The sequence below is a fragment of the Apodemus sylvaticus genome, chromosome 1 (genome assembly GCF_947179515.1).
Source record: "Apodemus sylvaticus chromosome 1, mApoSyl1.1, whole genome shotgun sequence".
Taxonomy (NCBI): Eukaryota; Metazoa; Chordata; class Mammalia; order Rodentia; family Muridae; genus Apodemus; species Apodemus sylvaticus.
In genome coordinates, this window is record NC_067472.1 from 186,094,278 (window position 1) to 186,115,724 (window position 21,447).

Here is a 21,447-nt window from a genome sequence, read left to right on the forward strand (position 1 = left end):
GATGTATATTTTGTATAGATATATTCATAAATGTAAGAATAATGGAATACATGTAGACTAAGAGTCAAATGTTTTAAAAGATATAAACAGTCAATTAATAAAAAGAAAAGACAGAGACATCTTCCACAATGGCAACACTGGTAACAACACTGAACCAGTGTGTAATTCTTCTTTCTGCCTCTTAAATATTCACAGCTAACAGAGGAAAAATCTTTTATGATAACCCGTGACAGAGGATTTAAGAAATAGTTGTGGTCAATATCACCTCATACTCTCAAAGAAGTACACATATTCTAATGAATGCATTAACCTAACTGCCTGTTTTATTCATTTATTATCTAGAATATCGAGCATATGACTGTCATCAATAAAATTCCCAATTTGGGCTGTCCACATGTCCTAATGAACAGAGTAATATGGGAAAACATCAAACTCTCAAAGGCCACTGATCATTGTGCTTTGTCCTCACAGTTCCTGCAGGAAGAGATCTTATAGAGAGTATGTGAATGTTACTGAAAGCCTCATGTGAAGTCTATTTGTGGAAGTCACACTGAGCAGGAAGGAATAGGATCATGGCAGAAATGTTGTGAGAACCTGAGGGACAGCTCTGCTGACATCTCTAAATGCCCAATTCATAACAGCAGCTTTGACCATGGTTCACCATGAGATAACTGTAGCCATGGGAAAGCAATGGTCAGGAAGAGGTAGGTCTGTTATGGAGCAATGGACAGAGTGCTGCATATTTCAGTCTTTATCATTGAAACAAGTCGCAAGGACAAAGTACTTTTTCTTTCATTGTAGCATCTTTTTTTTCCGTTTTCTTTTTTTCTTTTCCTTTTTTTTTCAATTTTCTACATTCTTTGTTTAAATTCCAAATGATTTCCCCTTTCTTGATTTCCTGCTCCCCATAAGTACCATAAGCCTTCTTTCCTCTGCCCATTCCCCTCCCACTTCTCTATCCTGGCAATCCCCTACATTGTTGCACAAAGCCTTTCCAGGAAGAGGGCACTCTCCTTCCCTCTTGGGAATCATTTGATATGTTAATTGTGTCTTGAGTATTCAAAGTTTCTGGGCTAATTAACATCCACTTATCAGTGACTACATTCTATGTGTATTATTTTGTGATTGGGTTACCTCACTTAGGATGATATTTTCCAGTTCCAACTATTTGCCTAAATGTAACCCGTCCTGCGGGTCAGTTATTCCAGGGTTCCGGAGGGGCGCTACCTGCGGGTCAAGAAGGGGGGAGAAGGAGGGAGGCCAAGCACCAAGAAAGACAGAGTCACTCTGGGTTTTGTCAAAGCCTCCTTTATTGTTCTGGGGTACCCAAGTTATAAGGCTTTCAGGAGGGGCGTACCCCAAGGTAGGGACAAAGGAAGGAAGGGCAATTAGCAGTTTCAGCAGGAGGAGATAAGGGTCCTCTAGTGGAGACAACAGGTGTTTGCACAGGCCGGAGCCTGCTGCAGTTATCTCAGGACTTCCTTCCACCGCAATTACCGGAGTCAGCGGGAGATGATGCAGGCAGGATCATTCTGCAGTTATCTTCTAGACAATGGCTAAACCAATGCCCGCGGGAGAGGCTCTTGTTTGCTTAACTCAGGGCCTTTGCCCTGTCAGCCAGAGTGAGGGTCTCTAATGGCTTCCCACACTAAAAATTTAATGAATTCATTGTTTTTAATTGCTGAGTAGTATTCCATTGTGTAAATATACCACATTTTCTGTATCCATTCCTCCACTGAGGGACATCTGTATTCTTTCCAGCTTCTGGCTATTATAAATAAGGCCGCTATGAACATAATGGAGCATGTGTCCTTATTGCATGCCAGGGAATCCTCTGGGTAAATGCCCAGGAGAGGTATAACAGGGTCCTCCAGAAGTGTCATGCCCAGTTTTCTTAGGAACCACCAGACTGATTTCCAGAGTGGTTGTACCAGCTTGCAATCCCACCAGCAGTGGAGGACTGTTCCTCTTTCTCTACATCCTTGCCAACACCTGCTGTCTCCTGTTTATTTTTATTTGATATATTCTTTATTTACATTTCAAGTGAGTTTTCCTTTCCTGGATCCCCCCCTTCCTGAGAGTCCCATAAGCCCTCTTCCCTCTCCCAGTTACCAAATCCACCCCTTCCCACTTCCATGTTCTGGTGTTCCCTGACACTGTTGTACTGAGCTTTTCCAGGACTGGGGGCCACTTCTTCCTTCTACTTGGGCATCATTTGATATGTGCATTGTGTCTTGGGTATTCCAAGCTTCTGGTCTAATATCCACTTATCAGTGAGTGCATACCATGAGTGTTCTTTTGAGACTGGGTTACCTCACTTAGGGTGATATTTACCAGTTCCAACCATTTGCCTAAAAATTTAATGAAATCATTGTTTTTAATTGCTGAGTAGTATTCTGTTGTGTAAATATACCACATTTTCTGAATCCGTTCCTCCACTGAGGGACATCTGTGTTCTTTCCAGTTTCTGGCTATTATAAATAAGGCTGCTATGAACATAGTGGAGCATGTGTCTTTGTTGCATGACAAGGGAATCCTCTGGGTATATGCCCAAGAGTGGTATGGCAGGGTCCTCTGGAATGTCATGCCCAGTTTTCTGAGGAACCGCCAGACTGATTTCCATAGTGGTTGTATCAGCTTGCAATCCCACCAGCAGTGGAGGAATGTTCCTCTTTCTTCACATCCTTGCCAACACCTGCTGCTCTAAGATCAAGAATTGACAAATGGGACCTCATAACATTGCCAAGTTTCTGTAAGGCAAAGGACACCATCAAAAGGACAAATCAGCAACCAACAAATTGGGAAAAGATCTTCACCAATCCTACATCAGATAGAGGGCTAATATCCAATATATATAAAGAACTCAAGAAGTTAGACTCCAGAAAACCAAACAACCCTATAAAAATGGGGTACAGAGTTAAACAAGGAATTCTCACCTGAAGAACTTCAGATGGCAGAGAAAGATCTTAAAAAATGCTCAACTTCATTAGTCATTAGGGAAATCAAATCAAAACAACCCTGAGTTTTCACCTTATACCAGTCAGAATGGCTAAGATTAAAAATTCAGGAGACAGCAGGTGTTGGAGAGGGTGTGGAGAAAGAGGAACACTCCTCCACTGCTGGTGGGGTTGCAAATTGGTACAACCACTCTGGAAATCAGTCTGGTGGTTCCTCTGAAAACTGGGCACCTCACTTCCAGAAGATCCAGCTATACCACTCCTGGGCATATACCCAGAAGATTCCCCAGCATGTAATAAGGATCCATATTCCACTATGTTCATAGCAGCCCTATTTATAATTGCCAGAAGCTGGAAACAACCCAGGTATCCCTCAACAGAAGAGTGGATGCAAAAAATGTGGTATATATACACAATGGAGTACTATTCTGCCACAATGAAACAATGAATTCATGAAATTTGTAGGCAAATGGATGGAGCTGGAGAACATCATACTAAGTGAGGTAACCCAGACTCAAAAGATGAATCATGGTATGCACTCACTAATAAGTGGATATTAACCTAGAAAACTGGAATACCCAAAACATAATCCAAACATCAAATGAGGCACAAGAAGAACGGAGGAGTGGCCCCTTGTTCTGGAAAGACTCAGTGAAGCAGTATAGGGCAAAACCATAATGGGGATGTGGGAAGGGTTGGGTGGGAGGACAGGGGGAGAGAAGGAGGCTTATGGGACTTTCGGGGAGTGGGAAGGCTAGAAAAGCAGAAACAATTGGAAATGTAAATAAAAAATATATCGAATTAAAAAAATGGAAAAAAAAATAGGATGGGATCCTGTAACCTGGGACGGACCTCTGTGGCAGGACACCATGAGGCTGGGAACTTTGAACCTTCAGATTCTCAAGGGCTTATATCACCCAAAGAAATAGACTTTCCACCCTCCTTATAAGATGCACCCCTCTCCATACCCCTTGAAGTATTGACTTTCTACCTCTGACTGAGGAAATTAATCCTTCATTGTCTTCAGTGACTTTATAATTGTTATTGTTTGTTATCTTCAATGCAGCAAATTTTATCTTGCTCTCCTCTCTTTTACCCTGGAGAACAAGATGTTTTATCCATAGAAGGCTTAGCCTATATTTAATTAAATATCACCACCTCCAAAGATCTGAATTTGGAATGTGTTTTCTCACTTCAAATGTTTAGGTATGGGACTTGAATACCTGAGGTTTCCAAGACTTTTATAATGAAGGAGTGTTGGATTTTGTCAAATGCATTCTCAGTATCTAATGAGATGATTTTGTTTTTTTTCCTTGAGTTTGTTTATATGGTGGATTATATAAATGGATTTCCATATATGGAACCATCGTGCATTCCTGGGATGAAGACTACTGGATCATGGTGAATGATCATTGTGATGTGTTCTTGGATTTTTTGCAAGAATTTTGCATCAATATTCATAAAGGAAATTGGTCTGAAGTTCTCTTTCTATGTTGGGCCTTTGTGTGATTTAGGTATAAGTATAATTGTGGCTTCATAGAACAAATTGGGTAGCATTCCTTCTGTTTCTATTTTGTGGAATAATTTGAAGAGTATTGGAATTAGGTCTTCATTGAAGGTCTGATAAAATTCTGCACCAAACCCACAGAAAAAAACCACACAATCATCTCATTAGATACTGAGAAAGCATTTGACAAAATCCAACACTCCTTCAGGGTAAAAGTCTTGGAAACAGCAGGAATTCAAGTCCCATACCTAAACATAGTGAAGGGAATATACAGGAAACCAGTAGCCAACATCAAACTAAATGGAGAGAAACTGGAAGCAATCCCACTAAAATCAGGGAGTTGACAAGGCTGCCTACTCTCCTCCTACCTATTCAATATAGTACTTGAAGTCCTAGCCAGAGCAATTAGACAACAAGGAAGTCAAACGGATAAAAATTGGAAAGGAAGAAGTCAAAATATCACTATTAGCAGATGATATGATAGTCTACTTAAAATTCCACCAGTGAACTCCTAAACCTGATAATGAACTTCATCAAGATGGCTGGATATACAATAAACTCAACCAAATCAATAACCTTCCTCTACTCAAAGGACAAACGGGCTGAGAAAGAAATTAGGGAGTACTATTGAGTGTGGGTAAGCAGAAGCACCAATTTAGCAGCTGGGACTCAAAAGCAATGGTGGCTATTGATACAGAATGAGATTAGGCCCAGAAAAGACATCACCAGATAGAGAAAAGAAAAAAAGAGTAGTCAAATATATCTATTTTTTCTGTAGCCTCAAAACATCATTTTTCAAAGTTGAGGTCAAGGTCAAGAGAAAGAAAACAAAAATTAGTTAATGATGGAAGCAAGCACAGGAGCCTGAACAGAAGCAAAGAGACAGGAATCCAAAGATAAGGCCTCTAAGAGACACAAGTCTGAGGAGCACAATGACAAAGAACACTCTACTGACAAAGGAAGAGAATGATTAAATTCATCTGGGAATGGTGAGGACAGACACAAACACAAAGAAAGGAAGTCATCATGGGGCAGAAGTTAGATCAAGTTAAAGACGCTATAGCAGTAGAAACAGGGAAAGGAAGAAGTCTTGCTCAAGAAGTAGGGATTGGAAAATCAATCCCAACCCAGAAGCAGAGGCAGGAAGATGTCACCATCTAGAAGCAGATATAGAAAAAGAAGGATCAGAACATTCTCCTTATTAAGATCCATACACAGGCATAGGACTAGAACCAGGAGCAGAACATGCAGTTGAAGTCAAGATAGAAGAGGATAAAAAAAAACCAAGAAGATTTAGCAGAAGCCTAAGCCAGACACCTAGTCCAACTCCCTTCAGAGGCAGAAACACAGCAATTTACCCATGAAGATTAGCTAGATGAAAAAGGACAAAGAAACTATAAGAACAAAAAATGAAATGGTCAAAATCAGAAACAACAAGAAATGGCTGCAGTGGCTGCAGCAACTGGAGGCAGTGTTGAAATCAGGAACCCAGGTTACCATGGTTACTCCTCAGATAGCTATGGACGCCCAAATAGTGGCCCTGGGAGCTAAAGCCTTGGCAGAGACAGGTATAGCAGCAGTGCCCAGTTACTATAACCCAGCAGCTGTGAATCCAGTGAAATTTGCTGAGCAAGAGAAAGAGAGGAAAATGCTCTGGCAAGGCAAGAAAGAAGGCAACAAATCTCAGTCTGCTGAAATCTTAAAAAAATGAATTTTGGAAACAAGGACCAAAATGTCAAATTTAGGAAGTTAATGGGCATTAAGAGTGAAGATGAGAGATCGGCGGCGGCGGCGGCGGCGGCAGCAGCGGCAGCAGTGGCTGCTCCAGCTGAAGGGCCATCAGCAGTGGAACCAAGGCGTCACAGGGACCAGTTAGGCCCTGCGCCCACGACCACTGACCTTCGCTGACCAGCCGGACAGCAAGCAGCTGCAGTTGTGCGGCGCCTTTCCTGCACGGAGGCCACTTCAGAACTCGGCCTCCCACCAGTCAGGAGAGGAGGATCCATCTTGGTTCCGTACTCCAGGAATCGGACAGACTGAGGTACACAAACATAATCCGAGGCCAACACCGCGGTGGTCTGAGCCCGACGTGCGTTGGCCTGCACCCAGGCCCTGGGCGGGTCGGGGGGCCATCGGGGTGCCAACCCAACCAGGAGGTTTTTTGCCCAGGCCTGCGAGCGCACCGCCGCCATTTTGCCTGCAGGAAGACAGAGAGCTCAGGCGGGCAGACCTGTAACAGGCATAGCCTAAGGCTAACAAAGCGGGGGTCCAGGCCCCAAAAGGCACAGGACTGACCCCAAGAACTGGGCGGCTTGGTGGGCCATCTGTGAGTCAACCCGCCCAGGTGATTGTTAGCAAAGCAGACTCTCCGGGCGCTTTCAGGGAGCGCGGGCGCACACGCCCGCCATCCTAGTCACCTGGCAAACCCAATTAACAGTCAAAGCCGTAGGGGAACTTTGCTCGGACCTTGGCCTCCCAGGCTTTTGCCTGGACTCAGGGACTGGGCGGCCAGGCTAACCTTGTGTGCGATAGCCCGGTTGGCAGATCGGCTGCCCAGCGGAGTGAGCGGAACTCAGGGGAGGTCACAGTAGCATACACCTTCGGCACTCCCTGGGAGTGCACATGGGCTCCATCTGCTCCACAGACACAATCTGGGGCAAGGCCTCAGGCAGAAGCCCTTAGCTCTACTCTCTCCAGTTCCGGATCCAGGTCAGTCTGGGCGGCGGCATTACATCTCCAAGTCCTGCAAGTGGCTAGCTGGGCTTCCGGGCGGCCAGCTGGGAGAAGTCAGTGTGCTCCAGTGAATCCAGCGGGCCCCAGCGGGAGCCTTCGGGTGCCTGCTTTGGGATCTGAACAGCCTGGGCAGCAGCACACTGTCTACAAGCAGTGCAGGAGGTAAGCTGTGCACCAGAGGCCAACTGGGAAGGGGCAGCTTGCACTGGTGAGTCCAGCACTGACAAGATAAACTAACACCAGTGAGATCTAGATGGCAAAAGGCAAACGCAGGAACGTCACTAACAGAAATCAAGGCAATATGGCAACATCTGAACCCAATTCTCCTCTACCAACATGTCCTGGATACCCCATCACACCAGTAAAACAAGATTTGGATTTAAAATCACTGGTCATGATGCTGGTACAGGAACACATGAAGGTCATACATAAAGAAATTCAGGAGACAATGGATCAAAAGGTAGAAGCCCTTGCAAGGGAAACACAAAAATCATTGAAAGAAATCCAGGAGAATACAAAAGCCAACAAGGAGGAAATGCAAAAAACACTTAAAGAAATACAGGAGAGCTTTGCTCAACAGGCTGAGGTCATGAAAGACGAAACACAAAAATCTCTTAAAGAAATACAGGAGAACTTTGGTCAACAGGCTGAGCTCATGAAAGAGAAAACACAAAAATCTCTTAAAGAATTACAGGAAAACACAAACATGCAAGTGAAGGAGCTAAGCAAAACCATCCAGGATCTAAAATCAGAAGTAGAAACAACTAAGAAAACTCAAAGGGAGACAACTTTGGAGATAGAAAGCCTTGGGAAGAAATCAGGGGACAGAGATACAAATATCAACAACAGAATACAAGAGATAGAAGAAAGAATCTCAGATGCTGAAGATTCCATAGAAACCATGGACTCAACAGTTAAAGAAAATGCAAAATGCAAAAAGCTTGTAACCCAAAATATCCAGGAAATCCAGGACACAATGAGAAGACCAAACCTAAGGATTATAGGCATAGAGGAGAGTGAAGATTTACAACTTAAAGGGCCAGCAAATATCTTCAATAAAATTATGGAAGAAAACTTCCCTAACCTAAAGAGAGAGATGCCCATGAATATACAAGAAGCCTACAGAACTCCAAACAGACTGGACCAGAACAGAAATACTTCCTGTCACATAATAATCAAAACACCAAATGTTCTAAACAAAGAAAGAATACTAAAGGCAGTAAGAGAAAAAGGCCAAGTAACATATAAAGGAAGACCTATCAGAATCACAGCAGACTTTTCACCTGAGACTATGAAGGCTAGAAGGTCCTGGGCAGATCTCATGCAGACTCTAAGAGAACACAAATGCCAACCAAAACTACTATATCCAGCAAAACTCTCAATCACCATAGATGGAGAAACTAAGATATTTCATGACAAAACCAAGTTTACCCAATATCTATCCACAAACCCGGCCCTAAAAAGGATAATAGGAGGACAACACCAATACAAGGAGGGAAACTTCACCCTGGAAAAAGCAAGATAGTAACCTTTCATCAAACCCAAAAGAAGTTAAGCATTCAAATTTAAAAAATAACGTCAAAAATGATAGGAAGTAACAATCACTATTCCTTAATATCTCTTAACATCAATGGACTTAATGCCCCAATAAAAAGACACAGACTAACTGAATGGATACGTAAACAGGACCCTACATTTTGCTGCTTACAGGAAACACACCTCAGGGTCAAAGACAAACACTACCTTAGAGTAAAAGGCTGGAAGACAATTTTACAAGCAAATGGTCTCAGGAAACAAGCTGGAGTAGCCATTTTAATATCAGATAAAATTGACTTTCAACCCAAAGTCATCAAAAGAGACCCTGAGGGACACTTCTTGCTGGTCAAAGGAAAAATACAAAAAGAAGAACTGACAATCCTGAACATCTATGCCCCAAATGTAAGGGCACCCTCTTTTGTAAAAGAAACTTTATTAAAACTAAAAGCACACATTGCACCTAACACAATAATTGTGGGTGACTTCAACACTGCACTTTCCTCAATGGACCGATCAGGAAAACAGAAACTAAACAGGGACACAATGAAACTAATTGAAGCTTTGGACCAATTAGATTTAACAGATATATATAGAACATTCTATCCTAAAACAAAAGAATATACCTTTTTCTCAGCACCTCATGGTACCTTCTCCAAAATCGACCATATAATTGGTCACAAGACAGACCTCAACAAATATAAGAAGATCGAACTAATCCCATGCCTCCTATCTGATCACTATGGAGTAAAAGTGGTCTTCAATAGCAACAGAAACAACAGAAAGCCCACATACACGTGGAAACTGAACAATACTCTACTCAATGATACCTTGGTCAAGGAAGAAATAAAGAAAGAAATTAAAGACTTTTTAGAACACAATGAAAATGAAAACACAACATACCCAAATCTATGGGACACAATGAAAGCAGTGCTAAGAGGAAAACTCATAGCCCTGAGTGCCTCCAAAAAGAAAATGGAGAGAGCATACATTACCAGCTTAATGACACACCTGAAAGCCCTGGAACAAAAAGAAGCTATTTCGCCCAGGAGGAGTAGAAGGCAGGAAATCATCAAACTCAGGGCCGAAATCAATCAAGTAGAAACAAAGAGAACCATACAAAAAATCAACAATACCAGGAGCTGGTTCTTTGAGAAAATCAACAAGATAGACAAACCCTTAGCCAGAATGACCAAAGGGCACAGAGAAAGTATCCAAATTAACAAACTTAGAAATGAAAAGGGAGATATAACAACGGAAACTGAGGAAATCCAAAAAATCATCAGATCCTACTACAAGAGCCTATACTCAACACAACTGGAGAATCTGGAGGAAATGGACAATTTCCTTGACAGATACCAAATACCAAAATTAAATCAGGACCAACTAGACCATCTAAACAGTCCCATAATGCCTAAAGAAATAGAAGGAGTCATAGAAAGTCTTCCAACCAAAAAAAGCACAGGACCAGATGGCTTCAGTGCAGAATTCTACCAGACCTTCAAAGAAGAGTTAACACCAATACTCTTCAAACTATTCCACAAAATAGAAACAGAAGGAACACTACCCAATTCCTTCTACGAAGCCACAATTACGCTGATACCAAAGCCACACAAAGATCCAACAAAGAAAGAGAACTTCAGACCAATTTCCCTTATGAACATCGATGCAAAAATACTCAATAAAATTCTTGCCAACCGAATCCAAGAACACATCAAAACGATCATCCACCATGATCAAGTAGGCTTTATCCCAGGAATGCAGGGTTGGTTCAATATACGGAAATCCATCAATACAATCCACTACATAAACAAACTCAAAGAACAAAACCACATGGTCATTTCATTGGATGCTGAAAAAGCATTTGACAAAATTCAGCATCCCTTCATGCTTAAAGTCTTGGAGAGAACAGGAATTCAAGGCCCATACCTAAACATAGTAAAAGCAATATACAGCAAACCGGTAGCCAGCATCAAACTAAATGGAGAGAAACTTGAAGCAATCCCACTGAAATCAGGGACCAGACAAGGCTGCCCCCTTTCTCCTTATCTTTTCAATATTGTACTTGAGGTACTAGCTCGGGCAATTCGACAACATAAGGAGGTCAAAGGGATACAAATTGGAAAGGAAGAAGTCAAACTATCATTATTTGCAGACGACATGATCGTCTACCTAAGTGACCCAAAGAACTCCACTAGAGAGCTCCTACAGCTGATAAACAACTTCAGCAAAGTGGCAGGTTATAAAGTCAACTCAAGCAAATCAGTGGCCTTCCTATACTCAAAGGATAAGCAGGCTGAGAAAGAAATTAGGGAAATGACCCCCTTCACAATAGCCACAAACAGTATAAAGTATCTTGGGGTGACTCTTACCAAACATGTGAAAGATCTGTATGACAAGAACTTCAAGACTCTGAAGAAGGAAATGGAAGAAGACCTCAAAAAATGGGAAAACCTCCCATGCTCATGGATCGGCAGAATCAATATAGTTAAAATGGCCATTTTGCCTAAAGCACTATACAGATTCAATGCAATACCCATCAAAATCCCAACTCAATTCTTCACAGAGCTAGAAAGAGCAATTATCAAATTCATCTGGAACAACAAAAAACCCAGGATAGCTAAAACTATTCTCAGCAACAAAAGGAAATCTGGGGGAATCAGTATCCCTGACCTCAAGCAATACTACAGAGCAATAGTGTTAAAAACTGCATGGTATTGGTACAGTGACAGACAGGAGGATCAATGGAACAGGATTGAAGATCCAGATATGAACCCACACACCTATGGCCACTTGATCCTCGACAAAGAGGCTGAAAACATCCAATGGAAAAAAGATAGCCTTTTCAACAAATGGTGCTGGTTCAACTGGAGGTCAGCATGCAGAAGAATGCAAATTGATCCATCCTTGTCTCCTTTTACTAAGCTCAAATCCAAATGGTTCAAGGACCTCCACATAAAGCCAGACACTCTGAAGCTAATAGAAAAAAAAACTGGGGAAGACCCTTGAGGACATCGGTACAGGGAGAAAGTTTCTGAACAGAACACCAATAGCGTATGCTCTAAGAGCAAGAATTGACAAATGGGACCTCATAAAATTACAAAGTTTCTGTAAGGCAAAGGACACCATCAAGAGGACAAATCGGCAACCAACAAATTGGGAAAAGATCTTCACCAATCCTACATCAGATAGAGGGCTAATATCCAATATATATAAAGAACTCAAGAAGTTAGACTCCAGAAAACCAAACAACCCTATTAAAAAATGGGGTACAGAGTTAAACAAAGAATTCTCACCTGAAGAACTTCGGATGGCGGAGAAGCATCTTAAAAAATGCTCAACTTCATTAGTCATTAGGGAAATGCAAATCAAAACAACCCTAAGATTTCATCTTACACCAGTCAGAATGGCTAAGATTAAAAATTCAGGAGACAGCAGGTGTTGGAGAGGGTGTGGAGAAAGAGGAACACTCCTCCACTGCTGGTGGGGTTGCAAATTGGTACAACCACTCTGGAAATCAGTCTGGCGGTTCCTCCGAAAACTGGGCACCTTACTTCCAGAAGATCCTGCTATACCACTCCTGGGCATATACCCAGAAGACTCCCCACCATGTAATAAGGATACATGTTCTACTATGTTCATAGCAGCCCTATTTGTAATTGCCAGATGCTGGAAAGAACCCAGGTATCCCTCAACAGAAGAGTGGATGCAAAAAATGTGGTATATCTACACAATGGAGTACTATTCAGCCATTAGAAACAATGAATTCATGAAATTCTTAGGCAAATGGATGGAGCTAGAGAATATCATACTAAGTGAGGTAACCCAGACTCAAAAGGTGAATCATGGTATGCACTCACTAATAAGTGGATATTAACCTAGAAAACTGGAATACCCAAAACATAATCCACACATCAAATGAGGTACAAGAAGAAAGGAGGAGTGGCCCCTGGTTCTGGAAAGACTCAGTGAAACAGTATTCAGCAAAACCAGAACGGGGAAGTGGGAAGGGGTGGGTGGGAGGACAGGGGAAGAGAAGGGGGCTTGCGGGACTTTCGGGGAGTGGGGGGGCTAGAAAAGGGGAAATCATTTGAAATGTAAATAAATTATATCGAATAAAAATAAAAAAAAAAAATTCAGGAGACAGCAGGTGTTGGAGAGGGTGTGGAGAAAGAGGAACACTCCTCCACTGCTGGTGGGGTTGCAAATTGGTACAACCACTCTGGAAATCAGTCTGGCGGTTCCTCCGAAAACTGGGCACCTTACTTCCAGAAGATCCTGCTATACCACTCCTGGGCATATACCCAGAAGACTCCCCACCATGTAATAAGGATACATGTTCTACTATGTTCATAGCAGCCCTATTTGTAATTGCCAGATGCTGGAAAGAACCCAGGTATCCCTCACCAGAAGAGTGGATGCAAAAAATGTGGTATATCTACACAATGGAGTACTATTCAGCCATTAGAAACAATGAATTCATGAAATTCTTAGGCAAATGGATGGAGCTAGAGAATATCATACTAAGTGAGGTAACCCAGACTCAAAAGGTGAATCATGGTATGCACTCACTAATAAGTGGATATTAACCTAGAAAACTGGAATACCCAAAACATAATCCACACATCAAATGAGGTACAAGAAGAAAGGAGGAGTGGCCCCTGGTTCTGGAAAGACTCAGTGAAACAGTATTCAGCAAAACCAGAACGGGGAAGTGGGAAGGGGTGGGTGGGAGGACAGGGGAAGAGAAGGGGGCTTGCGGGACTTTCGGGGAGTGGGGGGGCTAGAAAAGGGGAAATCATTTGAAATGTAAATAAATTATATCGAATAATAAAAAAAAAAAAAAAAAGAGTGAGCTCTTACATGGGTTACCTAAGATCAGTTGATCAAACAGAAAAATATGTACTTAAACACAAATACCAAAAAAAAAAAAAAAAAAAAAAAAAGCTCAACTTCATTAGTCATTAGGGAAATGCAAATCAAAACAACCCTGAGATTTTACCTTACACCAGTCAGAATGGCTAAGATTAAAAATTCAGGAGACAGCAGGTGTTGGGGAGGGTGTGGAGAAAAATGAACACTCCTCCACTGCTGGTGGGGTTGCAAATTGGTACAACCACTCTGGAAATCAGTCTGGTGGTTCCTCCGAAAACTGGGCACCTCACTTCCAGAAGATCCTGCTATACCACTCCTGGGCATATACCCAGAGGATTCCCCACCATGTAATAAGGATACATGCTCTACTATGTTCATAGCAGCCCTATTTATAATTGCCAGATGCTGGAAAGAACCCAGGTATCCCTCAACAGAAGAGTGGATGCAAAAAATGTGGTATATCTACACAATGGAGTACTATTCAGCCATTAGAAACAATGAATTCATGAAATTCTTAGGCAAATGGATGGACCTAGAGAACATCATACTAAGTGAGGTAACCCAGACTCAAAAGGTGAATCATGGTATGCACTCACTAATAAGTGGATATTAACCTAGAAAACTGGAATACCCCAAACATAATCCATACATCAAATGATGTACAAGAAGAAAGGAGGAGTGGCCCCTTGTTCTGGAAAGACTCAGTGAAGCAGTATTTGGCAAAACCAGAATGGGGAAGTTGGAAGGGGTGGGTGGGAGGACAGGGGGAGAGAAGGGTGCTTATGGGACTTTCGGGGAGTGGGGGGCTAGAAAAGGGGAAATCATTTGAAATGTAAATAAAAAAATATATTGAATAAAAAAAAAAAAGAGTGAAGATGAAGTTGGCTATAGCTCCATTGATAAAGAAAGTTAAAAGACTTTGAAGGAACAAGAAGTTTTTTTTGAAATCTTGATGCTCAGTATGATTGCAAACCCACACACAAAGAGAAACAGGTTTGGGTTTCACATCTTCAATGTGTGAAGTTTGGAAAATATCCATTTGGACTTTATAGACTTGGTCTGATGTTAGGACCTTGTTCACCAAACAGCTAGTATAACTGACTTGGGTGTTGCATTGACATTAATTTATTGAAAAATATTACTTTTTTGTAAATATCAGATCAGTGATACTGGTGTCAGTGTTGTAATCAGGTTGAACCCACTTCTATTAAACTTGACAGGACTCTAGAAGGACAATAGTTTTTAGTTCATGAATTCTACTTTTCAAATACATTAAAGCTTTGGCTGGGATAAAATCTCATACATAGATTTTCTCGTGTCCCCTGTCTTCTATACTTTTGATTTAACCTAGCACAGTTATTTCCATTTCTTGAAAAATGAAGCCAACGTTTCTGTAGATGTCCTTTAGAAGGTCTGGCCATGTGGCACATAATCCTGCACACAAGCTGGGCAGTGATGATAAGAAATGGAAAGGGGATAAGACTTGAAATGTGAATAAAGAAAATATACAATTGAAAAAAGGGAATTAGGGAAGTGACACCCTTCACAATAGTCACAAATAACATAAAATACCTTGGTGTGACTGTAACCAAGCAAGTGAAAGATCTGTGTGATAAGAACTTGGAGTCTCTGGAGAAAGAACTCAAAGATGGAAAGATCTCACGTGCTCGTGGATTGGCAGGATTAATATAGTAAGACTAGCCATGTTACTGAAAGAGATCTAGAGTCAGTGCAATCCCCACCAAAACACCAACTCAATTCTTCAGAGAGTTAGAAAGAGCAATTAGCAAATTCATTAAGAATAACAAAAAGCCCAGGAGAGTGAAAACTATTTTCAACAATAAAAGAATTTCAGGGGGAATAACCATCCCTGACATCAAGCTGTATTACAAAGCAATAATGACAAAAATTGCATGGTATTGATACAGAGACAGAAGGTATAATAAGGAACAAAACTGAAGATCCAGAAATGAACCCACACCCCTATGGCCACTTGATCTTAGACAAAGGAGCTAAAAAACATCCGGTGGAAAAAAGACAGCATTTTTAACAAATGGTGCTGGGTCAACTGGAGATCTGCATGCAAAAAAATGCAAATCAACCTATTCTGATCTCCTTGTACAAAGCTCAAGTCTAAGTGGATCAAGGACCTTCACATGAATCCAGATACATTGAAGCTTATAGAGGAGAAAGTGGGGAAGAGCCTTGAATATGTCAGCACAGGGAAAAATTTCCTGAACAGAAGAGCACCAATGGCTTATCCTCTAAGAACAAGAATCGAAGAAAGTGACCTCATAAAATTGCAAAGCTCCTGTAAGGCAAAGGACACTGTCAACAGGAAAAAATGGAAGCCAACAGATTGGGAAAAGATCTTTACCAATCCTGATACATACATATGATAGAGGGCTAATATCCAATATATACAAAGAACCTTAGAAGTGAGACTCTAGAGTCAATTAAAACTGTTAAAAAATGAGGTACACAATGATACAGAGAATTCTCGACTAAGGAAACTTGAATGGCTGTGAAGCACATAAAAAAAATGTTCTATATCCTTAGTTATCAGGGAAATGCAAATCAAAACGATCCTGAGATTCCACCTCACACCAGTCATAATGGCTAAGATGAAAAACTCAGGGGACAGCAGATGTTGTCAAGGATGCAGAGAAAGAGAAACACTCCTCCATTGCTGGTGGTATTGCAAGTTGGGACAACCAATCTGGAAATCAGTTTGGAGCTTCATCAGAAAATTAGACATAGTACTACCTGAGGACCCAGGTATATCATTCCTGGGCATATACCCAGAAGATGCTCCAACATGTAATAAGGACACATGTTCCACTATGTTCATAGAAGCCTAATTTATAATAGCCAGAAGCTGGAAAGAAACCAGATGTCCTTCAACATAGTAGTGGATAAAAAAAAAAGGTATATTTACAAAATGGAATACTACACAGCTATTAAAAACAACAACGTCATGAAATTCTCAGGTTTTCAAGTTTTCTCTTGAGAAAAGCTGGCATGGATAGCAGTCACACTCAGAATGAAAATTTTAAATCCCATTCATTTTCCTTCAAATTTCATGGTTTTCTTGTTTTTAATAGCTGAATGATATTTCAGTTTGTAAATATGCCACATTTTCCTAATCCATTTTTCAGTTGAAGTCCATCCTGGTTGTTTTCTGTTTCTGGCTTTTACAAATAAAGGGTACATCTCCCCACTCTTGGGCATTTTGAATAAGGGCATCCTCAATGAATCCTACAAGCCTCTCACATCCCAGGTCTATGGGAATTTCTAGAGGTTCCCCTTACCCTACCCCACCCCCACAGCTGCATATTTCCATTCATTTTTCAGGCCCTCTGGGCTTCTCTCCTGTCTCCCCTCAAACCTGATCCTGCTCCATTCCCCCTCCCCTCTCCACCCAGGTCCCTGCATTCCTCTGCCTCCTGGGATTATTGTGTTCCCCTTTCTTTTTCTTTTCTTTTTCTTTTTCTTTTCCTTTTCCTTTTCTTTTTCATTCTTTTTCTTTCTTTTTCTTTTCTTTTCTTGTGTTTCTTTCTTTCTTTCTTTCTTTCTTTCTTTCTTTCTTTCTTTCTTTCTTTCTTTCTTTCTTTCTTTCTTTCTTTCTTTCTTTCTTTCTTTCCTTCCTTCCTTCCTTCCTTCCTTCCTTCTTTCTTTTTTTTTGGTTTTTCGAGATAGGGTTTCTCTGTGTAGCTCTGGCTGTCCTGAAACTCACTCTATAGACCAGGCTGGCCTCCAACTGAGAAATCCTCCTTCCTCTGTCTCCCAAGTGCTGGGATTAAAGGCTTGCACCACCACTGCCCAGCTGGGTTCCCCTTTCTAAACAAGGTTGAAGCATGCTCTCTTGGGCCTTCAGTATTGTTAAACTTCTTATGGACTGTGGGTTGTATCTTGGGGATTCTTTACATTTTGGTTAATATCCACTTATCAGTGAGTACATACTTTGAATGTCCCTTTATGTGTGGGTTATCCCAGTCAGGATGATATTTTCTTTTCTTTTTTTATTGAATATATTCTTCATTTACATTTCAAATGATATATCCTTTCCTTGTTTCTGCCCTCCCAGAAATCCCTCAATCCATCCTCCCTCCCACTGCCTCCCAGAAGCTGCCCCTCAACCCAACCCACTCCCACCTACCCCCTCTCCATTTCACCATGCTGGGGCATCTATTAAACCTTCATAGGATCAAGGACCTTTCCTCCCATTGATGCCCAACAAGTCATTCCTCTACCACAATTTCACTTGGAACCATTCATAACCCTTGATTGATGGCTTAGTCCCTGGGAGCCCTTGGGGGTCTGATTGGCAGTCATTGGCGTTCTTCCCATGAGTAGGCAAACCCCTTCAGCTCCTCCAATCCTCCATCTAGCTTCTCCCTTGGGACCCCACGCTCAGCACAATGGTTGGTTGCTAGCATCAGCCTCTATCTATAAGGCTCTGACAGGGTCCCTCAGGAGACAGCCATATCAGGCTCCTTTCAGCAAGCACTTTTTGGCATTCACAATAGTGTCATTGTTTGGTGACATTATAGGATAAATCCCCAGGTAGGACAGTCTTTTTGAGCATTTGAGCTAATATCCACTTATCAGTGAGTGCATACTGTGTGTGTTCTTTTGTGATTGGTTTACCTTAGTCAGGATGGCACTTTCTAGTTCCATCCATTTGCCTAACAATTTCATGAATTCATTCTTTTTAGTAGCTGAGTAGTACTCCATTGCATAATTATACCAATTTTTTGTATCCATTTCTCTTTGGAAAGACATCATCTGGGTTCTCTCCAGCTTCTGGCTATTATAAATAAGGCTTCTATGAACATAGTGAATCATGTGTCCTGATTACTAACTTGCAATCACACCAGCAGTGGAGGAGTGTTCCTCTTTATCAACAGGAGAAAGATGATTAGCAGCAGAGGGGTTCTAATCATCACAGACTTTGGGGTCTACTGAGAAGCTGACAAAGGGAACAACATGCTAGATTTAGAAGGTTGACTGGCTAGGAGGAGGAGGAGGAGAGGGTCTGCTGGCAAGGTTGGGTTTAGACAAGTGAGGTGAGCAAATGAAGTAGAGGCTCCCCACTTAGCTAGAAGATCCCTTCCAAATAAGGGGACAGGACACACTGGTACTACCAAACAGGAAGGGTGAGAGGAACACCCCTAAAAATGCAACATAGTACTGGTGTTTGGTGAGAAAGGTAAGGTTGTCCTCCTACAATGACAACAGGGGAACAAGAATGAAAGGTGAGTTCCCAAAACTACATCAGGACTGAGTAAGTGGTCCCAGAGTCCAAGAGGAAGGAGATGGGCTGCCCAGATACCATGATGACTACCTCGGTTCTCTGGTGGTGATGGAAGCAGTCAGATCAAGGGAGCTCAGGCCTCTTCAGTCGTCCACAGGCAAGCCTAGATCATCATCTGGAGGGCTACCTGAGAGTGATGTCCCTCTGTCCTGAGTCGCACAGGACAAGTGATAGCCCAATAATCCTCCTCATGACACCTAGGTCACGGCCCTTTTGGATTGCAGGGTTAGGACAAGCCTTCATCCAATGACCTTGTTGATCACTTTTGTAGCCAGACCCTGGTGATCCCTGAGCCTTAGAAGCCCAGGAAGCCTGGGCAGTGTCTGGGGATGGTCACACAGCCTTTGCCAGCATATGGTACTTTTGTCTGCAGGCCTCTTCATCTCTCTGATGCTACAATTTGCAGGTCAGTGCTTAGACTCCTTCCTGTGGAGGTAGGGGTTCCCTCTCCAAATGTCTGATTTTGGCTTTAAAATGTCAGGGTAGCTCTGGGAAAAGAAGTATGTCATCAGGAATTGCTTACCTTCTGGGTTTTCAGGGTCTAAATTAGTATGTTGTAAAAGGGCCTTTGTAATGGTCTCTAAAAATCAAGACTGGTTTTCTTGTTTATCTTGGATGACCTCTTGGACTTTTTCAAAATTTGCTGATTTTAAGGCTGCTCTACAGAGACCAGCCAGGAGGCATGTTATGAATCCATCTCTGGCTAAAATAACATCTAGGGAATTATAACTCCATTGAGCATCCTGGTCAGGTACTATCTCAGATCTGATTGGATATGTTGGATTTGTTTGATGAGTCATATCTGCATGTATTCTAGGGAAGGAGTCCGGAGAGGTCGAGCAAGGAAAGGTCAAGCTAAGATTGAGTAATACACTGAAATTCTTTAATGGAGGACGAAGAGTTAGAGGTGTAGGATCCCAGTCTCTGTTCTATTTGGGAAAGTTCACTTAGTGAGAAAAGGACATGTACTCTGATTGGACCATCTACCCCAGCAACTTCCCTTAAAGGAAGGACTGCTGCTGGGTTGGGTTGGGTAGGGGAGGGGAGAAGTAGGGGGTTTAACTGTAGACTTAAGTGTGGTGGGAGGGCTGAAAGTAGGTACAGTGTGGAATGATTGGAGCGGCCTGCAGCTGGGCCAGGAGGAGAGAAGGAGTCTGGAGAGGTCAAGCAAGGAGGCTCTGGGGAAGTCTGGTGAGAAGAGGAAGCTGAGGAGGCTGGGGTCTTAGGCCAGGTTGCAGAGACAAGTCTGCAGTGGTAAGGGGTGGTTCTTTAACTGGATTGAGGACTGTGGTGTCATCCTGTAGAGGTTGCATAGCTAGAAGAAGTTGATGGTACAAGAATTGCAGAGAGAGGGTTTGGACCGAAGATAGGTAAAAGTTTGAGCATAAAGGACCTCTTTCCATTTATTGGACCACTGGCAGTACACGTGAAGATCCCTTAAAATGACAGAATCAAATGTGACATTAAGTGGCTGTTTGCAGCCATTGTCTAATGGGTATTGATCTCAGACCTTATGGCAAAAGTCGGGTGTTAGTTTTAGAGATTTGAGATTTTCCAGGAGACATTTCAGAAGAAAACCTTGAGGTATGGCTGAAGATGACAGATACTCATTGGGTGTGGGGATGTTACTGAACTATTCCTACACACATTCTGAGAAAAATTCAATAACTAATACAAATAAACAGTCAATCTAGACAAACAGGGTTGTCACAGGTATGCTAGTGGCTATGTGAGACCAGGACTCACAGGAAAAAACGATTTACCTAAGCTTAGGACTCCTCTACAGCAAAAAGAGAAAACCGCTTCATGAGTAGCGTTTCTGAGAGGGAGGGGTCACCCAAGGGTTGAAGAAATGACCTGGGGTGTCGGCTGGGAGGCTGGTCATAGGGACCCTGGAAAGTCCATCCCCTGAGCCCATAGAGGGTGGCCGAATCTCTTTGGAGAAGGGGCCCTGCCCTGGAAAACCTTACCAATCTGCTGATGCCTGTGTGGACGTTTTGGTAATCTGGTGGCAGGAAAAGTGAGCCTATGCAGCTTGTTGACCTGTCCGGATGAGGTTGTGTGGGGTTTAACCCACGTGGCAGAGGCCAGACTGCGTGGTGGAGTCCTGTGCGCCCTGCAGCAGCAGTGGTGGTGGTGCTTGCAGTGGAGCCGCGAAACCGCCTGGGTGGTCACGCGCGAGTTTCAGCCTCAATGTTAGATGAAAAGCAGAGTACTCCTGGACAGATCACTCCAAGCCAGCACAGTGCTCACGTCGGTGGTCTTTATTGAAAGAGGAACTCCTGAAGAGGAAGGAAAGAACAGAGAGAGAGAGAGAGAGAGAGAGAGAGAGAGAGAGAGAGAGAGAGAGAGAGAGAGAGAGAGAGAGAGAGAGCTATGGGTCGTGGTCCGTGACTTTTATCTGAGCCATGATGTAGGTAACACAAGTAGTGTCGTGAAGGTAATGCAGGTAAAATGAATAACACAAGAGTTGGTGGCATGGTGTGGTTGCTGTGGCAACAGAGAAAGGTCTTGACGCCTAGGGA

General features: G+C 42.4%; 1 pseudogene; it reads left to right on the forward strand.

The window, feature by feature from the left end:
- The first annotated feature begins 723 nt into the window (after positions 1-723).
- Positions 724-14,657, forward strand: LOC127697541 (arginine/serine-rich coiled-coil protein 2-like; annotated as a pseudogene).
- The last annotated feature ends 6,790 nt before the right edge of the window (positions 14,658-21,447 follow it).